Here is a 10,952-nt window from a genome sequence, read left to right on the forward strand (position 1 = left end):
ACTGCGAGCCAGGCCTAATCGCCCAACATCAGTGCCCGTCCTCACTAATGTTCTTGTGGCTGAATGGAAGCAAGTCCATTCAGCAATTTTCCAACATCTAGTGGAAAGCGCTGTCCACAGGCATGTGCTGAAATCACATCAAATCTTGAATCGTGCCATAGATATGCTCTCCAAGGTTGTGAATGTCTTTGCTGCAGGCACAACAAAGATATCATGCAGGCCACTTTAGACGTCCTTATTTTGAAAAACGGTTGTTTTTTTTTTACAAATAATTAGGTCTGTAGGTCTACAGGTCTGCATTAGGCTCATGGTCATATCCCTATATATGCCATATAGTGCTGGCACATCGATAGGCAGTGCATATGAAATAATTTTACTTTTCAACCACGTTTTAGTTTTCTCCTTTCATCCAGCAGACGGATCGGCTGGTCAGAATAACACTGGCCAAGACTGAGGCTATGTTCCTATGACCATTATGGTATCCAGTAGTAGGCTACCCCCCCCCCCCCTCCCCCCAACCAACACACAAACATCCCCATACACCCACCCCTTCATTCTTTACATCCGTCACACCCACCCCCGCCCACTAACAGGCACCACTCTCTGCCTTATTGAACAGGCCTAAAAACATCATGTCAAAGTTCACTTTTTTTTAAAATCATTAAATATGAAAAATACACATTAAAACATTATGAAAATGTAGTACATCATTGCATTGTAGGTACCAATAGTACACCATGCATCACTCCCTGTCTGTTGTTATTTTTACTCCAGTGCATCTGACTGCAGCAACCAAGCTCAGTCTTTCCTGTTTCATACATCTTTAAGGGTTTGTTTGAACCATCATTAAATGTGAAGACTGTTATATTATCGAACCAATTCTCTATGTGTAATTATTCCTTACGTGATTAAACTAATCATGTAAACTTGAATTAACTAGGAAGTCAGGGGCACCATGGGAAAATGTTTAAAGAGTCTCTATTTCCCGAATGAACTCTTCAGATATTTTCATATCTTATTGATTACAGTCATCTATTAATGTATTATTACCTCATCAGTTTCATTCCTGAATGTCGCAAACCCTTGGATATCTGCACGAACCCTAAATTAAATCATGAATCAGCGATATACAAATTGGCCTATTTATTTATTTATTTATTAACTAACAAATCAATCACAGAATTACATAAACACACACATGATAGTTATACATTGGTTACTCACATGATACACTGAAAAGTCCCTAGTGGGCTAAACCGAAAAGACTGCTTGGTAGACAAAGGAAAGGGGTGGGGACAGTTCAAGAGCGGGAAACTCAGAGTAGACCCACGTATATATAGTTCACTACACTCATGGAAATGCTAATATTTTGAACATGCACAGCCGCTCATTTGAAAAGAAATTGCAATTTACATATTTACGAGTGTATGCCTTTGTTGTCTCTCTCTGTGATAGCCGGATCCGTCTGCTGGATAGTCAGTCGACAGAAAGTCTCTGGTTTGTCCACCAGAGATCAAAGTCTTTCGTAGTTGTAGCTTGTTTTAATGGATACGTCAGGCATATCATTCGGTTGTTCGATCAGTTGCGTTTACCAGACTAAAGTACTTAAACAGCTGCAGACTGAATAATTGGTCTTTAGTTTGTAGATTTCTTAACCATTTCAGCGTGGGGATGATCCCCACGTTCTCTGGTCTTGTCCTTCGGTAGAGTTGTTTGCAACATCTGGCTCACGCCGTAGTCTGCTTGGTCTATAGAATCAAATCAAATCAAATTTTATTTGTCACATGTGCCGAATACAACAATGCAGTTTTAAGAAAATAAACAAACAAAAAATAAAGAGATAAGAATAGCAAATAATTAAAGAGCAGCAATAAATAACAATAGCGGGGCAATATACAGGGGGTAACGGTACAGAGTCAACATGCGGGGGCACAGGTGTCAAGGTAATTGAGGTAATATGTACATGTATGTACAGTTATTAAAGTGACTATGCATAGATAGTAACAGAGAGTAGCAGTAGCATAGAAGGGGGAGGCAATCCAAATAGTTTGGGTAGCCATTTGATTAGCTGTTCAGGAGTCTTATGGCTTGGGGGTAGAAGCTGTTCAGATACCTCTTGGACCTAGACATGGCACTCCAGTACCGCTTGCCGTGCGGTAGCAGAGAAAACAGTCTATGACTAGGGTGGCTGGAGTCTTTGACAATTTTTAGGGCCTCTGACACCGAATGGTATAGAGGTCCTGGATGGCCGGAAGCTTGGCCCCGATCATGTACTGGGCCGTACGCACTACCCTCTATAGTGCCTTGCGGTCGGAGGCTGAGCAGTTGCCATACCAGGCAGTGATGCAATCCGTCAGGATGTGCTTGATGGTGCAGCTGTAAAACGGGGGGGGGGGGGGCTGAGCATGCACCCCTGATGGGCCCCCGTGTTGAGGATCAGTGTGGCCGATGTGTTGTTACCTACCCTCACCACCTGGTGGCGGCCTGTCAGGAAGTCCAGGATCCAGTTGCAGAAGGAGGTGTTTAGTCCCAGGGTCCTTAGCTTAGTGATGAGCTTTGAGGGCATAAAGGTGTTGAAATCTGAGCTCTAGTCAATGAATAGCAATCTCTCATAGGTGTTCCTTTTGTCCAGGTGTGAAAGAGCAGTGTGGAATGCAATAAAGATTGCATCATCTGTGGATCTGTTGGTGCAGTATGTAAATTAGAGTGGATCTAGCGTTTCTGGGATAATGGTGTTGATGTGAGCCATGACCACCTTTTCAAAGCATTTCATGGCTACAGATGTGAGAGTCCAGGTTGGTAGTCATTTAGACAGGTTACCTTAGTGTACTTGGGCACAGGGACTGTGGTCTGCTGTGAAGGGAGTAGTACACAGCGTTGTACGAGATCTTCAGTTTCTTGGCAATTTCTCGCATGGAATAGCCTTCATTTCTCAGAACAAGAATAGACTGAAGAGTTTCAGAAAAAAGTATTTGTTTCTGGCCATTTTGAGCCTGTAATCGAACCCACAAATGCTGATGCTCCAGATACTCAACTAGTCTAAAGAAGGCCAGTTCTATTGCTTCTTTAAGCAGCATAACAGTTTTCAGCTGTGCTAACATAATTGCAAAATAGTTTTCTAATGTTCAATTAACCTTTTAAAAAGTATAAACTTGGATTAGCTAACACAACATGCCATTGGAACACAGGAGTGATGGTTGCAGATAATGGGCCTCTCTAATCTACATGTAGATATTACATAAAAAATCTGCCGTTTCCATTTCAATAGTCATTTACAACATTAACAATGTCTACACTTTATTTCTGATCAATTTGATGTTATTTTAATTGATTTTTTAAAAATTTCTTTCAAAAACAAGGACATTTCTAAGTGACCCCAAACTTTTGACAGGTAGTATATATATATATATATATATATATATATATATATATATATATATATACATATATATATATATATATATACAGTGCCTTGCGAAAGTATTCGGCCCCCTTGAACTTTGCGACCTTTTGCCACATTTCAGGCTTCAAACATAAAGATATAAAACTGTATTTTTTTGTGAAGAATCAACAACGAGTGGGACACAATCATGAAGTGGAACGACATTTATTGGATATTTCAAACTTTTTTAACAAATCAAAAACTGAAAAATTGGGCATGCAAAATTATTCAGCCCCTTTACTTTCAGTGCAGCAAACTCTCCAGATGTTCAGTGAGGATCTCTGAATGATCCAATGTTGACCTAAATGACTAATGATGATAAATACAATCCACCTGTGTGTAATCAAGTCTCAGTATAAATGCACCTGCACTGTGATAGTCTCAGAGGTACGTTAAAAGCGCAGAGAGCATCATGAAGAACAAGGAACACACCAGGCAGGTCCGAGATACTGTTGTGAAGAAGTTTAAAGCCGGATTTGGATACAAAAAGATTTCCCAAGCTTTAAACATCCCAAGGAGCACTGTGCAAGCGATAATATTGAAATGGAAGGAGTATCAGACCACTGCAAATATACCAAGACCAAGTCCCTCTAAACTTTCAGCTCATACAAGGAGAAGACTGATCAGAGATGCAGCCAAGAGGACAACAAAGAGTGGCAAGAAGAAAGCCATTTCTTAAAGATATCCATAAAAAGTGTTGTTTAAAGTTTGCCACAAGCCACCTGGGAGACACACCAAACATGTGGAAGAAGGTGCTCTGGTCAGATGAAACCAAAATTGAACTTTTTGGCAACAATGCAAAACGTTATGTTTGGCGTAAAAGCAACACAGCTGAACACACCATCCCCACTGTCAAACATGGTGGTGGCAGCATCATGGTTTGGGCCTGCTTTTCTTCAGCAGGGACAGGGAAGATGGTTAAAATTGATGGGAAGATGGATGGAGCCAAATACAGGACCATTCTGGAAGAAAACCTGATGGAGTCTGCAAAAGACCTGAGACTGGGACGGAGATTTGTCTTCCAACAAGACAATGATCCAAAACATAAAGCAAAATCTACAATGGAATGGTTCAAAAATAAACATATCCAGGTGTTAGAATGGCCAAGTCAAAGTCCAGACCTGAATCCAATCGAGAATCTGTGGAAAGAACTGAAAACTGCTGTTCACAAATGCTCTCCATCCAACCTCACTGAGCTTGAGCTGTTTTGCAAGGAGGAATGGGAAAAAAATTCAGTCTCTCGATGTGCAAAACTGATAGAGACATACCCCAAGCGACTTACAGCTGTAATCGCAGCAAAAGGTGGCGCTACAAAGTATTAACTTAAGGGGGCTGAATAAATTTGCACGCCCAATTTTTCAGTTTTTGATTTGTTAAAAAAGTTTGAAATATCCAATAAATGTCGTTCCACTTCATGATTGTGTCCCACTTGTTGTTGATTCTTCACAAAAAAATACAGTTTTATTTCTTTATGTTTGAAGCCTGAAATGTGGCAAAAGGTCGCAAAGTTCAAGGGGGCCGAATACTTTCGCAAGCCACTGTACATATTTATCTGAAATTTACAGAAATGTATTAATTTAACAAGCGCTCAGCATATGTGGGAACTCCTTCATCAAGACTGTTGGAAAAGCATTCATTTGAAGCTGGTTGACAGGAATTCCAAGAGCTGTCATCAAGGCTACTTTGAAGAATTTCAAATGAAAATATATTTCGATTTTTAACACGTTTTTGGTTACTACATACTGTTTTGGTTACTATTCCATATGTGTTATTTCATAGTTTTGATGTCTTCACTATTATTCTATAATGTAGAAAATAGTAAAAATAAAGAAAACCCCTTGAATATGAGTAGGTGTGTCCAAACTTTTGACTGGTACTGTTTGCAACAAAAAATATATATATATATTTTCACTTTGTCATTATTGGGTATTGTGTAGAGTTGATTTCAAATAATTGACATGTACGAACACACGGGTGTGATAATTCTACAGTATACGCTCAAACAAGTATGAATAGAACACTTAGTTCTACGTCTAGTTACGATTGACGCAACAGTCAGTGTTTGAGCTGGCCACACAGTTTTTTCACAGAAACATTTTGCACAAACATTTACAATGTTGTGTCCTCAATGTGAATAGTTTATTTTTGGAGGCAATGTTCAGACATTCATAGAAGTAGCAACAGCATAACACAATTCTCATCCAAGTCTGAAAATGTAAGCTATATTATTTCTAGTGCTAACACAATCGATCATATTTAGCCAACTCTCGGCTGATAGAAACCATAATATGAATTAGTTAATAGCAATTACTATTTACAATTCATCACATCACGGGTGAGCTCATCAGTGGTCGAAATATATTTTTTTAACTATTTCTAAAATTCAAAAGTAATCCGACGTTGGGTAGTTTTTGCACACCTCCATGTTTGTTTTTCTTCGTCAACCAAAGAAAAGAAGGGGTGACAATATGAATTTGGTTTGTTTGCAGTATGCATGTTGGCAAAGTTGTCATGGTCGTCTACCATTCATTCACTTCCCATCCTTCATTTCCCGGAAGTTTACTCAAAAGATTAGTGAAACATCCCTTCACCGCATTTTGCTAAACCATCTTTGGTCTGACAAACGTTTACGTGACATCCAGAATACATTGAATGATGTCAATATGTCTCCATACATAGCCGGCAAATAGCTTAGCATTAGCTCATCATAATCAGTACAACCTTAAAAAAAAGATTTTACACACATCATATGTGTACATTATCAGTGGCTTAAAAATACTTTAAAGTACTACTTAAGCAGTTTTTGGGGGTATCTGTACTTTACTTTACTATTCATATTTTTGACTACTTTTACTTTTACTTCACTACATTACTAAAGTAAATTATGGACTTTTTACTCCATACATATTCTCTGACACCCAATAGTACTCATTACATTTTGAATGCTTAGCAGGACAGGAAAATTATCTAATTCACACACTTATCAAGAGAACATCCCTGGTCATCCCTACTGGGTCTGATCTGGCGGAATCAGTAAACACATGCTGCATTTATAAATTGAGAGCTGGGAGCGTGCCCCTGGCTATCTGTAAAGAAATAAAAAATAGAAAATGTGGCCGTCTGCTTTGCTTTAATATAAGGAATTTGAAATTATTTATACATGTTCTTTTACTTTTGATACGGAAGTACACTTTAGCAATTACATTTACTTTTGATACTTAAGTATATTTAAATCCAAATACTTTTAGACTTTTACTCAAGTAGTTTTTACTGGGTGACTTTCACTTTTACTTGAGTCATTTACTATTAAGGTACCTTTACAAGTGGGTACTTTTTCAACCACTGTACATTACAACCCATGCAAGAATCAGAATGCATAATTTGCCACCAGTACTTGAAAACGTGAATACAATGTTAAATAAATACATTTATGTAGTTATAGTTGTTAAAAGTATTTAGGAATTGGAAGTTGGGATAGACTGAACATGAGAAAGTTGGTTTGGTGTCTCTAACTTGAAGAGTTCAAGATTTACGGTTGGTGAGTTCAATTATGCTAATTTATATAGTTATCGTTGATAGAAATTCTTTAAGCATTTGAAGTTAGGAGAGCCTGAACATGAGAACATTGGTTTGGTATCTCTAGCTTCAATGGTTCAAGAGTAACTGTTAGTGAGATACTTTATGCTAATTTATGCTAACTTATATAGTTCAAATTGATAAAGGTTTTTAAGAATTAGAAGTTAGGATAGCCTCAACATCTAAAAGTTGGTTTGATGTGTCTATCTTGAACAGTTCAAGAGTTACAGTTCAACTCTTTCCAGACCGACAGCTCTTCAGAGACAGCTCCATAACACCATGGCTGTACTAAATGCCATGGGAAAAATAATGGGGACCGTAAAAATATCTGAACACTATGACGATTATGCGCCCACACACACACTCAATTACACGCTCTGCTTACACATACGGATGGACACACACACACTTGATCTCGCTCTCTTCACTCACTTTCTCTCTCCTCTCCTCTCCCTCTCTTTTATTATCAAGAACTTCTCTATAATTCTATGTTTTTTGTTTGTCTTTCTTTTGTATGTCTTTGTCCACATGTTTACCTATGTTTACATCAAGCAATGGAAAGATATCAGAACAGGGATGTTGGGGAATAATAGCATATTGTACGGGATACATTTGTACTGTAGTGAAGCCAACTCTGTAGTAATGCAATGTCTCTTTCATAATCATGTGAAACGTCAATTACTATGGAAATGCTGGGATGTGTTTTTCTACTAAAATGATGTTTAATGTAATTATGATGCAACTATGATGGTGATACGATATGGATTACAATTATTATGCTGAATATTAAGGCCATATTCACTTCATGTTACAAACATAGACACTCAACCATGCAAATTGGCTTGGTAATTATTTATTTGGACATCACACATATAATCGTACTCTTATCCAGAAATCATACACACATCCAATATCACACACGTAGTATCCTGACCCATATTTTTTGTTTTACATCTGTGGCACTGGCTCACAGGCAAACAGGCAAGGGAATAAAAAGAGATCAAAAATAACAAAAAGAGTTGTGTTTCCAGCAAACTGACTTTTTGTGGATAAAAGGCTGTGCGTGATGACGTAGTGCACATACAAAATACTTTTACCATTAAATTCCCATGAATGAAAAATACAAGTTAAATGGGTTTCCATATTTCCATCTCTACTGATGGTTTGTCACAAAAACTGTGCCCACTCTGGTCTTGGAACATACGCTCTAGCCAACAGCTTGCAGATACAGTGCGGGTTGGCTACCTACATTATGAAATTATTATGGATAAGAGTGATATTATTTGTATTTGACAAATGGCAACCAAGCATCAATCATCATGTCACCAGAATAACACCCTCGATATTTATTGGAAAGACACGTCAAGCTTGCACCTTGCACATTTACCACCCTGTGAAGTTCATAATTTATTTAATCTGTAGCCGAATAAACGGCATTCTTTCCCAAATCACAGTGGGTAGACCACACGGCATTTCATCACGTGACGTTTACTTCGATAGGATGGTTATTATATAATTTCCACCGGCATTTCTCACGTTATTAATTTTACCGACAGAGATCCCACAATGTCGAACGAACAAATTGTCTGTCTGCATTTATAAAATTGTACATGCATTTTATGTTTCCATCAGCCCAGTCGTGAATTTTTTTAAAGCTTCAGGTAATTCATCCACAGACAAGTTTTTGTCATTTTTTTAATATAATATATTTTTGGGGGGTTGTTTAAAAAAAAAATATACATTTATTTATTGCAACAATAATAACAATATTACACATCATGAAATGGTTGGATGGGAACGTGGTTTGTAGCTATGCCCAGTGATTTTTTGTCGACATTTAGTTCACATGGAAAACAGAATCGACAATTGCCTGCTAGGGTGTGTTTCTATTTAGGCCTAACTGTCTTGTGTCGATAAAAAAAGAGCTGGACATAATGATGTCACACCTATGAAAAAGAACAGCTTAAGCAAAAACCTACAGTGTCAAATAAAAATGCAGTTGTTGAAGTGTTTCCATTAGGCCTACCAATTTAGACAAATTGCGCATTAATAAATTGGCGACAGCCTGTATGCCCTCCCACCTATCTGTTTCAAGTCTTAGGTAGCCCGCAAAAGCCAGCATGGATAGAATGCAATAATTGGCTAATATTTGCAATATTCTAATAATTATCATGTGCCAACATATCGCCAAGGTCCATGCCATTGTGAAACTTTCACTCCTGTAGATTTGGAATAATTGGATTGTGAAACTTGCCTGCCACCTAGACAAGCAGGGAAGCAATTCAGGCATTTTTGAAAGGCAGGACAATTGTTGTCCTGCAAAGAAACGTCATTTTTATAGTTGACTTTTTTTATTTTGCTAGCAGTAGGCATTTAGAATTAAATGGGGAGTGGATTTTATAGTTACGTGATTACATCATGTGCCCTGCGTACCTTCAAACGTATTCGGCAATCATAAATCATTAGAAAAACACATTTTCGCCATAATTTGCCTCAGTAAAAAAAGTTTGACAAAATAAAAATTCACACTTGTCAAATGGATTAAAATGTTTTCGATCTTTAGAAAATGTCTCCTATATCTTTGTTTCCGTTACAAGTCGCAATGATTCATTTTTGGGGGGTCAATCGGTCTTTTGGGGGGTCAATTGACTTGTTGTGGATAAAAATCAGTGAGTGATGACATAGAACACACAAAATGTAGCCTATTTTTTCGCTGAAGTATTCATGTACCGAATAAAAATCTAATGTTCAATGGGTTTCCATCGCATTTTCAACTCTACAATAGTTTTGTCATAAAAACTGTTGTGTTAAATAGAAAATGTGCCTACTCTGGTTTTGGAACCTGCGCTCTGACTAACAGCTCACAGATACAGTGCGGTGTGGTTAGTCTGTGAAGGTTGTCTAGTCTACATTATGAGATTATTATGGATAAGAGTGATAATATTTGTATTTGTCAAACAGCAGTCAAGACAGAATAAGACCCCAGAATAAGACCCTCCATATTTATTGATTAAGGTATTCACTTTCTGTACAATAGAAGATGTTTAAACCCAGACAGCTTTTAGGGAAACACTTGTGACCTCTCTTTGAGTTAAACCCTGGAAGAAGAGTAGCCAGCTGCAGTGGAGGCCTGGGCGGTGGGGCTTTGAGCCCCACATTTTTAGCAATATATATATATATATAATTATACTTTTTTGGGTGGCTTGTCTATTTTGGCATAAAAAAAAAATATATCAATGAGTTAATAAAGCCGCATACACTCTTTTTTTGTTTTCTTGAGTAAGGCAGCTCCAAAATGCCGGTGTTTTAGCCTAGCTCAGTGCTTTCTGTGGTGGTGGGGCGAGCCAGCAAAAAATAGGAGCGTTGCGCTGTGATTGGCTCTGTGTTCTGTCACTCATGGGGACACTATGTCATTGCGAAGTTAATGTCCTTAGTAAGGGTAGACATCTTTGGGTCCTGCCATAGAGTTTTATTACAAGTGCCCTTCCAAGAAGCCTCAAGGTCATTGGCCACAGATAAAATTACATCAAATCGCATTATATGTACAGTAGCTTTGATTGGACTGATCATGTCAACATCTTACTTAGCTAGCAGTCATCATCACGAATCAGTTTGACAATCTACTGTCAAATAATTTTTAATCCTTGTCATATGAAGAGAAATAATGAAGAGAAATTATAGATAAAAGGTATCGGTGCTCATCGGCCATTGGACATAAAGATTGCACAACAAGTTGGAAATGGCAAATTCAACAATGAGCTGTTTGGCAGGAATCATTGGCTAACTGCAGGCAGTGCAAAGCAACCGGTAGCCTGCTATTCAATGGAATTTTTTTCTTCAGAGTTCCCCCCATAAATCCAGAGAATGCCAGACTTTGATGACAAAGTTTGATGACAAAACCCCCAAAATAGACCAAATTATTAGGGTGAGGCAC

The sequence above is a fragment of the Oncorhynchus clarkii genome, chromosome 32 (genome assembly GCF_045791955.1).
Source record: "Oncorhynchus clarkii lewisi isolate Uvic-CL-2024 chromosome 32, UVic_Ocla_1.0, whole genome shotgun sequence".
NCBI classification, from domain to species: Eukaryota; Metazoa; Chordata; class Actinopteri; order Salmoniformes; family Salmonidae; genus Oncorhynchus; species Oncorhynchus clarkii.